General features: G+C 40.1%; 1 long non-coding RNA gene across 1 annotated transcript; it reads right to left on the reverse strand.

The window, feature by feature from the left end:
- Positions 1–11709: 11709 nt before the first annotated feature.
- On the reverse strand, positions 11710–12846 carry LOC147627581 (uncharacterized). The gene is made up of 3 exons (XR_015268379.1): positions 12522–12846; positions 12202–12302; positions 11710–12101 (listed from the first exon to the last, which is right to left on the reverse strand). It is a non-coding gene; the product is annotated as an uncharacterized LOC147627581 (long non-coding RNA).
- Positions 12847–16655: the final 3809 nt, after the last annotated feature.

The following is a 16655-nucleotide window of genomic DNA, read 5'->3' on the forward strand; positions in this document are numbered from 1 at the left end:
CATTCCCTCCTTCAAGGCCATGGGATGCCTTGAGAATGGTACCACTACCATTGTTCCTTGAATGTAAGAGGTAATGGTAGTGGTGCCATTCTCCCCTTCAAGGTGATGGGAGGCCTTAAGAATGGCACCACTATCATTCTTTCTTAAACATAAGGGAGAAATCCAATGGTGGTGCCATTTTTCCCTTAAAGGTAATGGGATGGGAGGCCTTATGAATAGCGGTGGTGCCATTCTCCCCTTTAAGGTGATGGGAGATGTTGGAAAGAGAAGTGGTGCCATTCTCCGCTTTGATCAGAATTATGGGATGCCTTGAGAATGGCACCACTGCCATTCTTCCTTGAATGTAAGGGAGAATGGCAGTGGTTGTGCCATTCTCCCCTTCAAGGTGATGGGAGGCCTTGAGAATGGCACCACTGTAATTTTTTCATTGAACACAAGAAGGGAGAATGGCAGTGGTGGTATTCTTCCCTTCAAGGTGAGGAGATGGGTGGCCTTGAGAAAGGGCATTGGTGCCATTCTCCCCTTTAAAGTGATGGGAGTCCCTAAGAATGGAAGTGGTGTCATTCTCCTCTTCAATCAAAGTCATGGGTGGCCTTGAGAAAGGGCACTAGTGCCATTCTCCCCTTTAAAGTGATGGGAGTCCCTAAGAATGGAAGTGGTGTCATTCTCCTCTTCAATCAAAGTCATGGGAGGCCTTGATAATGGTACCACTACCATTCTTCCTTGAATTTAAGGGAGAATTGTAGTGGTGCCATTCCCCCCTTCAAGATGATGGGATGCCTTGAGAATGGGACAACTATCATTCTTCCTTAAATGTAAGGAAGAAATAAAGTGGTGCCATTCTCCCCTTCAAGGTAATGGGATGCCGTGAGAATGGAACCATTTCCATTCTTTGTTAAACGTAAGGGAGAATGGCAGTGGTGCCATTCTCCCTTATGTTCTTCCACTACCATTCTTTCTCAAAGGTAAGGGATAATGGAAGTGGTGCCATTACTCATTAAATTTAAGGATGAATGAAATTTTGTGCCATTATCCCATTCAATTAAGGTGATGGGAGGCCTTGAAAATTGTACCACTACCATTATCCCATTCAATTAAGGTGATGGGAGGCCTTGAGAATGGCAGAGTGTCATTCTTCCTTGAATGTAAGGGAGAATGGCAATGGTACCATTGACCCCTCCAAGGTGATGGGAGGCCTTGAAAATTGTACCACTACCATTTTCCCTTATATTCAAGGTGATGGGATGCCTTGAGAATTGCACCACTACTATTCTTGCTTGAATGTAAGGGAGAATGACAATTGATGCCATTTTTCCCTTCAATCAAGGTGCTGATAGACCATGTGAATGGCACCACTCCCATTATTCATTAAACGTAAGAGAGAATGGTAGTGGTGCCATTCCCTCCTTCAAGGTAATGGGATGCCTTGAGAATTGTACAACTACCATTCTTCCTTGAATGTAAGGGAGAATGAGAGTGGTGCGATTCTCCCCTTGAAGGTGATAGGAGGCCATGAGAATGGGAGTGGTGCCATTCTCCAATTCAATCAAGGTGATGGAATGCCTAGAGAACGTTAGTGTAAGGGAGAATGGGAGTGGTGCCATTCCCCCCTTCAATCAGGGTGATGGTGGGCCTAGGGAATGCAACCATTACCATTCCTACTTGAATGTAAGGGAGAATGGTAGTGGTTCCATTCCCCCCTTCAAGGTGAGAATGGCCTTGAGAGTGGCACCACTCCTATTCTTCTTTGAATATAAGGGATAAAGGCAGTGGTTTGTTATCCCCTGTAAGGTGATGGGAAGCCTTGAGAATGGCACTACTGCCATTTTGTTTGAATGTAAGGGAGAATGGTAGTGGTGCTGTTCTCCCCTTCAAGGTGATGGAAGGCCTTGCAAATAGCACCACATCCATTCTTCCTTGAATGTAAGGGAGATTGTGAGTTGTGTCATTCTCCCCTTCAATCATGGTCTTGGGAGGCCTTGAGAATGGTATTGGTTCACTTCTTCGTTGAACGTAAGGGAGAGTGGAAGTGGTACCATTGACCCCTGCAAGGTGATGGAAGGCCTTAAAAATGGCACCATTTAAATTCTTCCTTACATTCAAGGTGATGGGATGACTTGAGAATGGGACTACTACTATTTTCCCTTGAATGTAAGGCATAATGACATTTTGTGCTATTCTCCCCTTTAAGCAAGGTGATGGGAGACCTTGAGAATAGCACCAATCCCATTCTTCCTTGAACGTAAGGGAGAATGGTAGTGGTGTTATTCCTCCCTTCAAGGTGATGGGATGGAAGGCCTTGAGAATGGCAGTGTTGTTGACATCCTCCCATTTAAGGCGATAGGAGGGCACTTATAAAGGTACCACTCTTATTATCCCCTTCAATAAAGGTGGTGGGATTCCTTGAGGATGGCACCACTATCACTCTTCCTTGAACATAAGGGAAAATGGCAGTGGTGCCATTCCTCCCTTTAGGGTGATGGGATGCCTTAAGAATGGTACCACTAACATTCTTCCATTTTTCCCTTCACGAGGCCTTGAGAATGGCACCACTACCATTGTAAGGAAGAATTCCAATGTTGCTATTCCCCCCTTTCACCACCATGATCAGATGGGAGGCCTTCATAATGGTAATGGTGCCATTCTCTACTTCAATCAAAATTATGGGATTCCTTGAGACTGGAAACATTATCTTTCTTCCTTGAATGTAAGGGAGAATGGCAATGGTGGTGCCATTCTCCCCTTTAAGGTGATGAGACGCCTTGAGAATGGCACCATTACCATTCTTCCTTGAACATAAGGGATAATGGAGTGGTGCTATTCTCCCCTTCAAGGTGATGGGATGGGAGGCCTTGGGAAGGGTAGTGTTACCATTCTCCCTTGAACATAAGGGATAATGGAGTGGTGCTATTCTCCCCTTTAAGGTGATGGGATGGGAGGCCTTGGGAAGGGTAGTGTTACCATTCTCCCCTTTAAGGTGATAAGAGAACTTGAGAAGGGAAGCATTGTCATTGTTCTTTAAATGTAAGAGGGAATGGAAATGGTGCCATTATCCCCTTCAAGGTGATTGGAGGCCTTGAGAATGGCATTAATGATATGTTTCTTTGAATGTAAGGTAGAATGGTAGTGGTTGTGACATTCTCCCCTTCAAGGTGATGGGATGCCTTGAGAATGGCACCACTACCATTTTTCCATGAACGTAAGGGAGAATAGAAGTGGTGGTATTCTCCCCTTCAAGGTGATGGGATGGGTGGCCTTGAGAAGGGAAGTGGTGCCTATCTCCCCTTTATGATGATGGGAGGACCTAATAATGGCAAAGGTGCCATTCTCCCCTTCAATCAAGGTGATGGGAGGCCTTGAGAATGTCACCACTACCATTATTCCTTGAATAGAAGGGATACTGGTAGTGTTGATATTCTCCCCTTAAGGTGATGGAATGGGTGTCCTTGAGAAGAGAAGTGGTGCCATTCTCCCCTTTAAGTTGATCGGAGGCCCTGAAAATGGTAGTGTTGCCATTCTCCCCTTTAATTAAGGTGATGGGATCCCTTGAGAATGGCACCATTGCCATTCTTCCTTGAATGTTATGAAAATTCAATCTTTCTTGGGCATAATAGAACTTTAAATAATTATATTCATAAATAATCAAAGTTAACAAGGATATTTCTTTCTTCAATGATCCTTTTTGTGAATATGCATACCTCATTTATTTAGAATATTCAGACAGAAAAATATTCCCTTTTTTTTTCCATTTGGACCTAAGCATTCACATGGCCTAAATTATCTACGTAGAATATGGTGAGACTTTGTCTTTTTGATACCAATTTCATTTATGCCTGTGGACTTCGGGCCTTACTAATGTCTCTACCATCCGACTGCACAAGCACAAGAACGGGGCAACGTCAAGGTAGGGAGAAGTTGTACCTGTACCTTAATTTAACCAAGATAACAATCCATTTACTCAACTAAGCCATAGGACTAGAAGCCATGTTACATTCTTAAGAAAACAATCCTTTTCACACAAATATTTTAGCATTTCAACTTGAGAGATTGTCTTTATTAAGGCATATGCTGTTCTTTAAAAGAATACAAACTTTAAGTAAGTAAATCAATCAAACAGATCACTATTAATAATTAATAGAGAAGCAGAGGCCATACCTCAACCCCTAAGAATGATATATAATTGAAAAATAATATATATATATACCTTATAGAAATTTATCGTTTATCGTTGTCTTTGCTCGTAAATAAGAGTTTCAAAACTTGATATATGAGAATAGAGAGTCTTCTAATATCTTCTCTTACGATTGAAATCATCCAATCATCCCCAAGCTTTATCTCCTCTTACTCTTACTCTGACTTTTATCTCTTTCGAAAGGTCTATGGCAAAGTAGCCTTCTCTTGCAGGGCTACGACATACTATTCTTTCTTTAAAAGAAAAGATATGGAGTAGTAGTCTCTTCCTCATAAAGATCATAGCAATCTAGCTTTCTTTTCCAAGAGATTAGATAAGAATGAAGGGATATATGCATCTCAAGGTCTAGAATCACCTTGTGGCTACTAGCTGCATTTTTACAGTTTATCTGTGTAGAGACCTTGACAGAACCAGCGAATTTTTTCAGCCATAACTCTCTGATAAAAACTCAGAATATGGTTGTATAACCAGTCAAAAGAACCAGAAGGCATCTGGTCTACAAGCCTTCGTGCGAGTAAAACAGGCAAAAACGTATGTATATAGCCACAAACGCGCCATCTTTAGAAACGCATTGCTTTTCTACATTTTTAGTGTGCATGGACTCTAAATATGTAAAAGTACTCTAAATATGACCTCCTATCACCTAAATTTGAATTTCTATTTTTGGAGATACTTATCTCTTAATAGAACTATTCTTGTCTTCTTATTTCTTTTAGGATTTTTGGAGCTAATATTTTTATTCTAACACTTTACTAATATTTCTATCCTTATTGTCTCACTCTTCTCTAAGTGCACTCTCTTTCTTTCTTAAAATCTATATTAAAAGAGACACATACATGGCTTCGGAGAGACTTTACAATTCATAAGGCTTTCCATCAACTTGATAAGGGGGATTGGCACCAATACCATTCTCCCTTTAATTCAAGGAAGAATGGCAGTGGTGCCTTTCTCAAGGCCTCACATCACCTTGATTGATGGGGAGAATGGCACCACTTCCATTCTTAGGACCTCCCATCACCTTAAAGGGGATATAATGGCAACACTGCCCTTCTCAAGGCCTCTCATCCCATCACCTTGAAGGGGAGAATAGGAGCACTGCCATTCTCCCTTATGTACAAGGAAGAATGGTAGTGGTGCCATTCTCAAGGCCTCCCATCACCTTGAAGGGGAGGATAGCACCACCATTTCCAGTCTCCCTTACATTCAAGGAAGAGTTGCAATGGTGCCATTCTCAAAGCATCCCATAATTTTGATTAAAGGGTAGATTGGCACCATTGCCATTCTCAAGGCCTCACATCACCTTAAAGGGGAGAGTGGCACCACTCTCATTTTGAAGGGATCACATCCCATTAGCTTTAAGGAGGAATGGTACCATACATTCAAGGAAGAATGGCACCACTCCCTTTCTCAAGGCCTTCCATCACCTTGATTGGCTGGGATAATGGCACAAACTCCCATTCTTCCTTGTATTTAAGGGAGAATGGGACCACTTCCATTCTCCCTTACGTTCAAGAAAGAATGGTAATAGAAGAACGTAAGGGATAATGAAACCACTACCATTCTCTCTTATGTTCAAGGAAGAATGGTAGTGGTGCCATCCTCAAGGCATCCCATCACCTTTTGAAGGGGAGAATGGCACCACTTCTAGTGTACCTTACATTCAAGAGAGAATGGTAGTTGTGCCATTCTCAAGGAATCCCATCAACTTGAAGGGGGGATTGGCACCAAAAATGGCACCACTTCTATTCTCCCTTACATTCAAGAAAGAATGGTAATGGAGGAACATAAGGGAGAATGGCAACATTACCATTCTCCCTTACGTTTAAGGAAGAATGGTAGTGGCACATCCCATCACCTTGAAGGGGAGAATGGCACCACTTCTAGTGTACCTTACATTCAAGAAAGAATGGTAGTTATGCCATTCTCAAGGCATCCCATCACCTTGAAGGGGGGATTGGCACCAATACCATTCTCCCTTTAATTCAAGTAAGCATGGCAGTGGTGCCTTTCTCAAGGGCTTGCATCACCTTAATAAGGCCTCCCATCACTTTGAAGGGGATAATGGCACCACTTCCATTCCCCCTTACATTCAAAGAAGAATAATGGTGTTGCCCTTCTCAAGGCCTCCCATCACCTTAAAGGGGAGAATGGCAACACTGCCCTTCTCAAGGCCTCCCATTCCATCACCTTGAAGGGGAGAATAGCACCACTATTATTCTCCCTTATGTTCAAGAATAATGATAGTGGTTCCATTCTCAAGGCCTCCCATCACCTTGAAGGGGAAGAATGGCACAACCATTGCCATTATCCCTTACATTCAAGGAAGAATGGCAGTGGTGCCATTCTCAATGCATGCCATAATTTTGATTGAAAAGGGGAGAATGGCAGTGCTACCATTCTCAAGGCCTCCCCTCTTCTTAAAGGGGAGGATGGCACCACTAACATTCTCAAGGCATCCCATCCCATTACCTTTAAGGGGGAAATGACAGTGGTGCCATTCTCCATTATGTTCAAACAAGAATGGCATTATTGCCATTCTCAAGGCCTCCCGTCAAACAACTGGACAATGGCACCACTGTCATTCTCCATTACATTGAAGGAATAATGACTGTGGTACCATTCTCAAGGCATCTCATGACCTTGAAGGGGGGATTGGCACCACTACTATTGTCCCTTACTTTCAAGAACGAATACAAGTGGTGCTATTATCAAGGTCTCCCATCACCTTGGTTGAAGGGGTGAATGGCACCAACTACCATTATCCCTTACATTCAAGGAAGAATGTAAGTAGTTCCATTCTCAAGGCATGACATGTAAGGGAGAATGGAAGTGGGTGCCATTTTCAATGCCTCCCATCACCTTGGAGGGGTTAATGGTACTAGTGCCATTCTCCCTTACATTCAAGGAAGAATGGCACCACTCCCATTCTCAAGGCCTCCCATCACCTTCATTGAATGGGAGAATGGCACAAACTTCCATTCTTGCTTACATTAAAGTAATAATGGTAGCACTTACATTCCCCTTACATTCAAGAAATAATGGTAGGGAAGAACATAAGGGAGAATGACACCGCTACCAATCCCTTACGTTTAAGGAAGAATGGCAATGGTGTCATTCTCAAGGCATCCCATCACATTGAAGGGGAGAAGGGCCTCACTTCCATTCTCCCTTACATTCAAGGAAGAATGGCGGTTTTGTCATTCTAAAGACATCCCATCACCTTGAAGGGAGCGAATGGCACCACTGCCATACTCTTATGATTAGAAACCACAGTTAATTTATCAAATAAATGGAGAAAAATCTTCAGGAAATAAATCAAGGATTAAATCCAAGTAGTTCAGGGCTAGACCATGACCACATGAGAAAGGCGGATCAGTAAGGTGCCTGCCCATCTCTTGAATCGGAAATCAAACCAAGTCTTGTGATCATTCCCGTTTCTTTAGTACGAAGAATGGATAATCGGATGACTTAGAGAAGTTTTCCTAAGACCCAAAATCGTTGAGAAATAGGTTAGAAATTTATTGTAATTGATGGGTGGATCACCAAGATACGAGATTCATGCTTTTCATTGAGAAAGTCTGGGTTTTGAGAAAAAGGGTCTTGAAAAATCAACTCAATGGGAAATTCTTACTTGCATAGAAACTCTGTTTTTTGTAAAGGACTATCTTATGCTAGAATGCTGGAGGAAGCATTTGGCTTATGGTTTAATCTAAGGAGAGTTATGTTACATAGCTGGCGGGAGTCATCGAAGGACGTCTCCCGGGCAAAGCCTTCCAAGGTCTTGACCAGCCTCGGTATGGTTGAAAATGGTGCACTTCTGGTACGATGGTGGGCAAGGGCCGACGAAACGGTCCCTAAGTGAAGTGCTAGGACACCTAAGGAGGATCCTAGAGGGTTCTAACCAGGCGATTCGAGGTCCGGCTGCTAGGACACCCATGCATATGTCGAGGAAGATATTCATGGATTGGCAAGAGAATTATTTAAGTGAATTGTAAAACTATGAAATTGAATCTTGTTGGTTGACTAGCTGGTCTTCAAATGGAGAGCCCGGATGAGACTTGTTTGTAAAACAATGGAACTGGAACATTGAAAATCATGATGGAAACACTATGCTTTTATTCTAATTCTGTCTTGAAGATAGTTGAATATGAGAAAAAGATAATTTCATATTGGGTGTGTAAGTGGTGTGTCTATTTATGAGTGCTGGCTAGGGGGCTTGGGAACTCTTTTCCGTGGTACCCGGGACAAAACACAACCAAATTTTTATAAAAAGGAATCCCACCAATACAGTGGTTGGTGGGCGGTTGGCTAACCCAGGGCCAGTTGTGGGGTTAGGCTAGATCAATGGATTCCTATAACAAAATTCAGTTAGGTTTAAGTTACAATAGCTAAAGTAAGTCGTCATAGGGAGATTTTGTTCTATGGGAAAGAATCAACGGGGCTGTGCCTCGCTTTAGGGGAAAAAAAGCAATGATTTCTATGAACCAAGTGTAAGTTCCTCCTTAATTCCGCCATGTGACCCGCGGGTTCGGTTAGAAGATTTTCCTAGAGGAATTACCTACGCTTTATGGGCGAAGAAAGTTTTTTTCGGGTTCGGTCTTGGAAGAACCGCTAGATTAGTCTCTTGTCTGGACATTCGTGGGTGAGGCCCCGACTTGGAAGCTCTGCCCCTGCGCGCAAGGTTGCTACTTTCGCTCTGCCAGCACTTCAAAATTGGATGCACAGAGGGGGCAGGGATCTCACATGATGATCCTACTGCCCCCTTGGTGATGATCAAATGGAAGACCTCATGGTTCCTTGCCATTTGCTGTTGGCGATGGCAGTTCGTCCCTGTGCTATTAGTGAAGGGGTGCCACGATTCTAGGAGCCCGGTAATGTGATGGAAATAATGCGGTTGATTGGGGATTGCCTGTCACGCTACAATCTAGCCAAAGATCAAGATCTACAGCAGTCGGCTGCCTAGAGTGGTCCTGAATGGGATTCTAGAGCCTAGCCTAGCAGTTGTCAAAAGGGCCAAGTAATAGGGTGCAGAATGTAGCTGCATGTTTGACGGGTTGGTGGTTCATGTGGCACTATAGACGAGTCATGTGGCGCTGCACAAGATGATCATAGAGTGGCCAAAGAGCAACGCGGACGAAAGGATCCGATCAATATGCAGCAAAGCGGTGGCATGTGCAGAGGAGTCTAAGAATTGTCATGCAAATAGCAAGGTCTTATGACTAGAACACGGCTTGATCCGGGTTAGCAGAGTGTGGAGCTATCTGGGTGATCATGTGAGAGCAGTAACATGGCATCTAGGTTCAATTTTGTCATGCTAGTTATAGGCACCATGCTTAGAGTCTAGAGTACAGCCATATGGTCAAAGCCTACATGTATGGATGAGTGCAATGTGCTCAACTTGTTGCAGAATTCGGAGATGCAAAGTGATGCAGCACAGAGGGATGGCTTAGCCCATTCTTGAGGAAGCTTGTGTGCGATATTCCTCTTGTACCCTATTCTAATACTTGCAGGTTACTTGTAAGCCAAGGGTCTTCTCCAAGTAATTCTCCATGGAGCAGCCACCAAGAGTCGGATGAGGCCTTATGCGATGATGAGGGACATACCGGATCAGAAGTTTAGATGGAGCGCCTACACTGAGTGCTGATTCACTACAGGAAATGGTTATTTGTTGCCGAGATGCAGTTGAGAAGATGTTGTAGCTTGTTGAGGATGGTTGTAGTTTGATGTGGGTACCATCATTGCGCGGTGAACCGACAAAAGCTACATCATGTACCAGTTTGAAGCTTCTTCATTATATGTCAACATTTTCACTTATGCACTCACAAGGTTCTCTGCCTCGGCTATGTCCAAAATGATTGTATGACTTTGATGCACTTGCACATCTGTTTGCCTTTTGACTTCTATCAAGGGATCCTTGGACACTGTGGGTACGTGGAGTCCATCGTGTGTGCCAAGTGTAGTGGGTGTCGCAAGTCTAGAGTTTGGACCGCAAGCGTAATACTGCACTGCGTAACTTAAATGAATAGTCATTATTGGATCTCAAGGGGTGTAAATGGGAGGTCGCACATGTTTGAATCTCGCGACCATGTGACTCTTAAGCAGCCTCTGGGCCACACTGTTGCATCTACAAGAACTTGGCCTTTGCAAAATGGGAATTGGGATTTTCCCAAACTCTCTAACTTAGTGTGGTGTTAATGACAATATAGTAGCGTTTTTAGCAGTGTTATTATAACTACAAGCCTTGGCAAATGTGGGGGTCCTTTCACTGCTAAAGACGCTGCTAAAAATGCTACAGGAGTGCAACTCAGCAATGTTCATAACAACAAAATTTTGCTACTCGATGAAATAATGTTGTTAGGCAGTGTTATTTTCATCCTATCCTTAAAATAAATCCATGTTAATAAAGCAAGATGAAATTTATGTTATATCCTTCAAATAAGTCCAAGTTATTTACACAACAAGGTCCTGTTATTAACATAACAAGAAATTGAAAGTAATTCAGTTTGTTTCAATATGATAATACTCTGTTTTGGTAGAAAATCTAGTGTATGATTTATCCACTTAAAGGGTTAGATAAGGATCATTTTTTTAAGTTAACTATTTTATAAATTCATCGTCATCATTAATGACTATTTGAAACATATTGAAAAAATAACAAGATTAACAAAAATTTCTATATAAGCATGTAGAAATGAATTTTGGCTAAAGTAAAGAAAGGATGAATACCTTGTAGAGATTTAGTAGCTCAACATCTTAGCCAAAATAAAATAGGCAGAAGAGTAGGTGTGCGAATACACCAAAAATATTTGATATAAGTTATAGGAGAAGTGTTGGAGGATCAAAATCATTAGCAAACCACTAAAGATAGCATGGCATCTTAGTGGAAAAGCTTATTATAAGCCCATACATTGCCTTGTCTCACTAACAAACTAATCAAATTGTAGTTGGTAATTCTCTTTCTTATTTATATCTTGTCTCCTAGCCCTTCAAAGCACTTACAGTCACTTTGTTTTAAACATTCAACCTTTGATTCCTAACTTATCCATCAAAGCTCTTAACTGCAAAGCAAGGGAATTTCAATGTAGGCCACCTCTTATATAACTAAGTTTGGTTTCTTTTTGTTATGCATTTGAACAAAAAATTAAGCACATGGAATGATTTTTTTTGTATGAAAGCAAAATTGGATATGTTCTTAAATTTCAAGCTAAGAAATAAAAGAGGTGCAAGCCTTGCACACAAGCACTATAAAAAGCATGTGCTCTTTTCAAGCTTCAGATATGAAAAAAAAAAGAGTCCTTGTATGAAAAAGTACTCTCATACAACCACACAAGTAGCTAGCTAACTCAAATTAACTAAAAGTTTTAGAAAAACAATGCGCAATGCATCGACCTCTTTGTACAATGAGATAGTGCTAGAATGACATATATGTAGTAGTATAAGATCAACCATTTTCAAATGTTAGTGTGTTTTGTCAGCAGTGATGGTTAGTTCATGAATCTCGTATGAGGACAAACATAGGAGGGAAGATTAAGTTTATTTCTCCTATGTGAGAGCCACAATTAAGAGAACTCACCAAAACTCATATGAGGACAAACATAGAGGGGTAGATTACATTCATTTCTCCTATGTGAGAGCCACTATTAGGAGAACCCAACAAAACTCAAGCTAAAAATAAAATAAAATCATGAATAAGCTCATGTAGAGGAATTATATGGGTTAACAGGTTGGCACTCAAGGAGGTACAAAAGTTTGAGTTTTATAAGAGGCATTAAGGTCCATAAGGTCCATTTTTGCCACCATCAGGTGAAGATCCCTTGCCTCTGGGGTTGTGACTTTTATTGGGTTTGGGGTCCTCGTAGTCTCTTAAAGTTGCGAGTGTTCTGGAAGGCTTTTCAACTTCCTTGGCACTCTACATGCACAAACAACGAGGAGACAAAAAATCAGCACGCGAATCCATATCAAAACCTTTACCATTAATATTCATATTTAAGCTTCCCCCCATGACTTACAAGTTCATGATATTGTGAGGAGCCACATGGCCATGGCAGCTCCGCTTCATGATGGTCCACTGGAGTTTGCTTGGCAAGGGGCCGCAGCCAACAAGCTCTTCCTACAGATTCCAACAAAATCAAGCCTTTCACTGTGCACATTAAAGACCTTTTTATACAAGACATTTGCTAACAGAACATTAAGCAATTCGAGTATGGTATTTGATTTCATTCCGTCCTTGGAATGTGCAGCAGTTAGGTAACAATCAAGGAGCCCAAAGTGAAGACAATGCAATGCTGAATGCATGCGTTGTTCTACATGTAAGGCTGGGGTGGATCACCTGAGGGGAATGGCCTCGCATTTGCAATCAAGACATGGTGAGCTTGGTGAAGAACCAGCAGGATCAAGAGGAGAGCTAGACGGAGGGAGGGCATGGGAAGGTCTGCCATGGATAGGAATAGGTTATTGAATTTTCGTGTGTGTGTGTGTGTGTGTGTGTGTGTGTGAGAGAGAGAGAGAGAGAGAGAGAGAGAGAGTGTGTGTGTGTGTGTGTGTGAGAGAGAGTGACACAGGAACACAATTTTATGGCCGTCCAAAGGACAAACAATTCTAAAATCAACCGCCGCCGCCACCCATAAATAATTGTGCTTATAACATATAATCATAAGGCCACTTAATACGATTAAATCAGTAGTAGAGACACAATGCAGTTTGAGTCTCTACTATTATTGTAGCACGAGGAGCTCCTGCAAGCTCCTCTTTCATGTTAGTGTGCGTCGTCTCACCACCTGGAGACAGAGAAAAAACAAGTTGAGCCGAGTGGATCACAGCGTAGACCACCACATCTTTCCAACCGACACTTTCATTCCGTGGACTTATTTTTGAGCACATTTTGTATGCATTTCCATTCCCAACCCTTCCATGTTTTGTTTTATGTAAATGCCATTTCCGAATTAGCAAGGCCAAGGATCACATGAGGGTACTCATTACAACCTTAAATTATACAAAGATTTTAGAAAAGCATGAAGTGGAAGAGGCACTCACACTATTGTTCGTATCCATTTAGCTCTTGTCTTGTTGTGATGCACCGAATTCCCTTCTTGAGAGTCCTTTTCTAATGCCTTCCTATACACTAGAGGAAATAAACATCGTCTCCTCCTTCATGGCCAATTGTCTAGCGCCCACCAATCCTTAGTACAAATCATGCATTACCATTAAAGCTCCAACCTTGCAACAACAAGTGAAAGGAAACAAATATACATTTCAAGGAATGAGAAGAAATAAATGGTCAAATCATGGGCTATAAGCCTACAACTATAGCAACACATCTATCTCAACAAAAGATCTCTCGTCCATGAGCTAAAATTGAGATCTTCTCAAGGTGTTCTACACATCTATCTCTACAAAAGATCTCCTATCAATGAGCTAAAATTGAGATCTTCTCAAGGTGGTCATAAACTCATGTTATAATATGATTATACTAAAGAAAATGATAATTATGCATTTCAAGTTTGTTTGTTTGTATCATGAAATGTTCAAACTGCTTGAGCATGTGGGATACACGCTCTTAGACACATTGGGTTTTGTTTAAAAAATGTTTTTTTCATTTCATAGACTATATTTGTTAACATGCATGTGCCTATGCACATACATAGAGGTATTAAAGTACAGAATTCATAGTGCAAGTTTTAGAGGTATAAATTCTTTCTTCACAAAAAGAGAGTCAATCCAACTTCTATTTAAAAGCCCATTTGTCATCATTTAAATCTTATTAGATTTATGCAATCTAAAGACCCTCTTCAATGTAGGCCATATAATAGGTGTTTTACCACTAGGCAACACGCATACTCACACAATCTGTTAACACGTATATGTCTATACATAGACATAGAGGTGTTGAAGTATAAAATTCATAGTGCAAGTTTTAGAGGTATCAATTCTTGCTTCACACAAAAAGAGAGTCAATCCAGCTTATATTGAAAAACCCATTTGTCATAATTTAAATCTTATTAGATTTATGCAATTTGAAGACACTCTTCAATGTAGCCCATAATATAGGTGTCTTACTACTAGGCAACACATATACTTACAAGAAGAGCCTATTTTGATAGTAAAGCCACACATAAATGGACTACTATGCCACTTAATTTCCTTTAAAGGAGTCTTTTAATATTTAACTATGCCACATAAACTGACTACTGTTGTACTTTATTTCCTTTGAATATTTTTATTATTTACGTAGGCCTACAAACCATTAGTACCATTTCCTATACCACCCACTCTCTTCCCTCAATCACCCACTCTAACTCTTTCTCACCCTCTTCCCAACCATCTTGGTTTCTCCCTTTGGCCACACATTGCTCTCTCTCCGTACCTAACTTTTCAAATGCCTTCCACCTCTACATCACATCCTCACCCCTTATGGCCCTAACTGTTATTCATGTATATCCCTCCTTCATCGCCGTCCCTACTTTCATCTCCCTTCTTGCCCATGAGAGAGAGAGAGAGAGAGAGAGAGAGAGAGCATAGGTATATTTCTATGAATTAGTAAGTTTAGTAAAAAACTTTTACTGAAACTACAATATTTTCATAAGCATACATTGAGTGTTTTTGTAGGTAAACTAGAAACCTCAAAAAACACTTTTACCTTCTAGACAAATATGAGAGTAGTGCCATAAGTAGACATCAAGGATTTTTGTAGATAATCTAGAAACCTCAAAAACTGGTGATAGCTCATATAGTTATATTATGATGTATAAGTTTTCAATTTCAAAAGTATTATGTTGTGGGGGCCATTCCTCCATGAGCCTTGAGAAGGAACACCATTGTATCACAGACTTTATGCAATAAATTACAAGCATTAAAATAGAGGAAAAAGGTCAAACACTTTATTGAAATCAAGTTTGTTGAAAAATAATGTCATAAAGTCTACAAGATGGCAAATTTATGTCAAGAAAGAATAACAAAATAGTTTTATTTTTTATGATGATATCAGTATTTGTAGTATGACATAAGCTTATCACTTGAAAATAAATGTAGTATGCATCAGATGTCACTTAGGGTATTATGATTTAAAAATAATCTTATCACTTAAAAATAAATGGTATACGTTATATGTAAATGGGAGTTGTGATTTAATAATAATTTTAAAGAAGAAATCACGAGTATCCAACATGTGCTTTAACTAGGGAAAAAGTCATATGATACACATATATGTAGGTAAAAGAATTATTCATTTATAAGAAATTAGGAAATTTATGGAATCTTATCTTCATCTGTCTTTGTTCACATATACATAAGTAAAGAAAATAAATCATGCTAGTCCAATTCAATTTAATTTGATACTCAAATTCAAAAATGCACTTCGTAGGATTTAATATTATAAGTATGTGTGTTTTTGGAGGTATCTTTCAAAGTAAATGATAATACAAGCATCCAAATGACTCCTTGTCCATACAAAGATTCATCCTCTTAGAAAGTACATCAAACATAGGTATATGGGAATAAATTTAAAAATTCAAGGAAAACAATAGGGTCTATTTTATGAGGTCCTCCAAAAAGTGACGTGCTATTCTTAAAAGAAATGTGCCTTACAAACTACATGTTTTAAAATGTCTATTTTTTATTGCATTATGAAGGGAAGCTACCACAATACTTTCTTTTTGTCAACATAATTATTTTTTACATTTATACCATGATCAACCTTAAACAAAACCAATATGAGTGTTTACTTTGACACTAGGTCATATTATTTGGCCGTATAACATGGGTCATATTATTCGGTCGTATAACATGGGTCATATTATTCTCCCGTATAACATGGGGCATATAATTTGGCCATATAACAAGGGTCATATTATTCGGCCGTATAACATGTCATTTATGTTTCAATTTGTATGTGTAGTTAAACTCAAAATAGACTATAAATGTCCTTTTTTTAACACCATGTGTCTCTACTCCAAATGTATTACAAGAAAGTAGTTATGAATAACAAAACATACATTCTTTAATTCATTTAAAAAAAATTAAAAAAGGGCCATTTTCATGTTGTATGTTTTCTAGTTGAAAAAGGCATCAAGCAAGGGAAAATTTTAAGAAAAATGAGGAGACATATTATAATCAAGTAAATAATAAGGTAACATGTTTATCCCTAAGTTGATCTTCTCTTAGATTTATACACACCAATGTCTAAGTGGATGATAAGAAAGAAGTCCAAATATTAGGGTGCTTCACTCAAATTGTTAACACTATCATACCCCTTGATGTGAAAATTCCATAGTCTTTATAGGTGTGGTCAAAGAGGAATTCATCTTCAAATCAAGTTGGCTCAGCAAATCCCAATGCATAGTCCATGCAATAAATGATACGATTACCTTGTACAACATTCCATGGGTCAAGTAGTAATGCTTCGGTGTGGAAAGGGAGAACAAATAAATTCATTACTTTCAATCCCTTTAGCAACACATAGGGTCTC

The sequence above is a fragment of the Cibotium barometz genome, chromosome 20, assembly GCF_041138505.1.
Source record: "Cibotium barometz isolate CiBa-2024 chromosome 20, ASM4113850v1, whole genome shotgun sequence".
In the NCBI taxonomy this organism is placed as follows: Eukaryota; Viridiplantae; Streptophyta; class Polypodiopsida; order Cyatheales; family Cibotiaceae; genus Cibotium; species Cibotium barometz.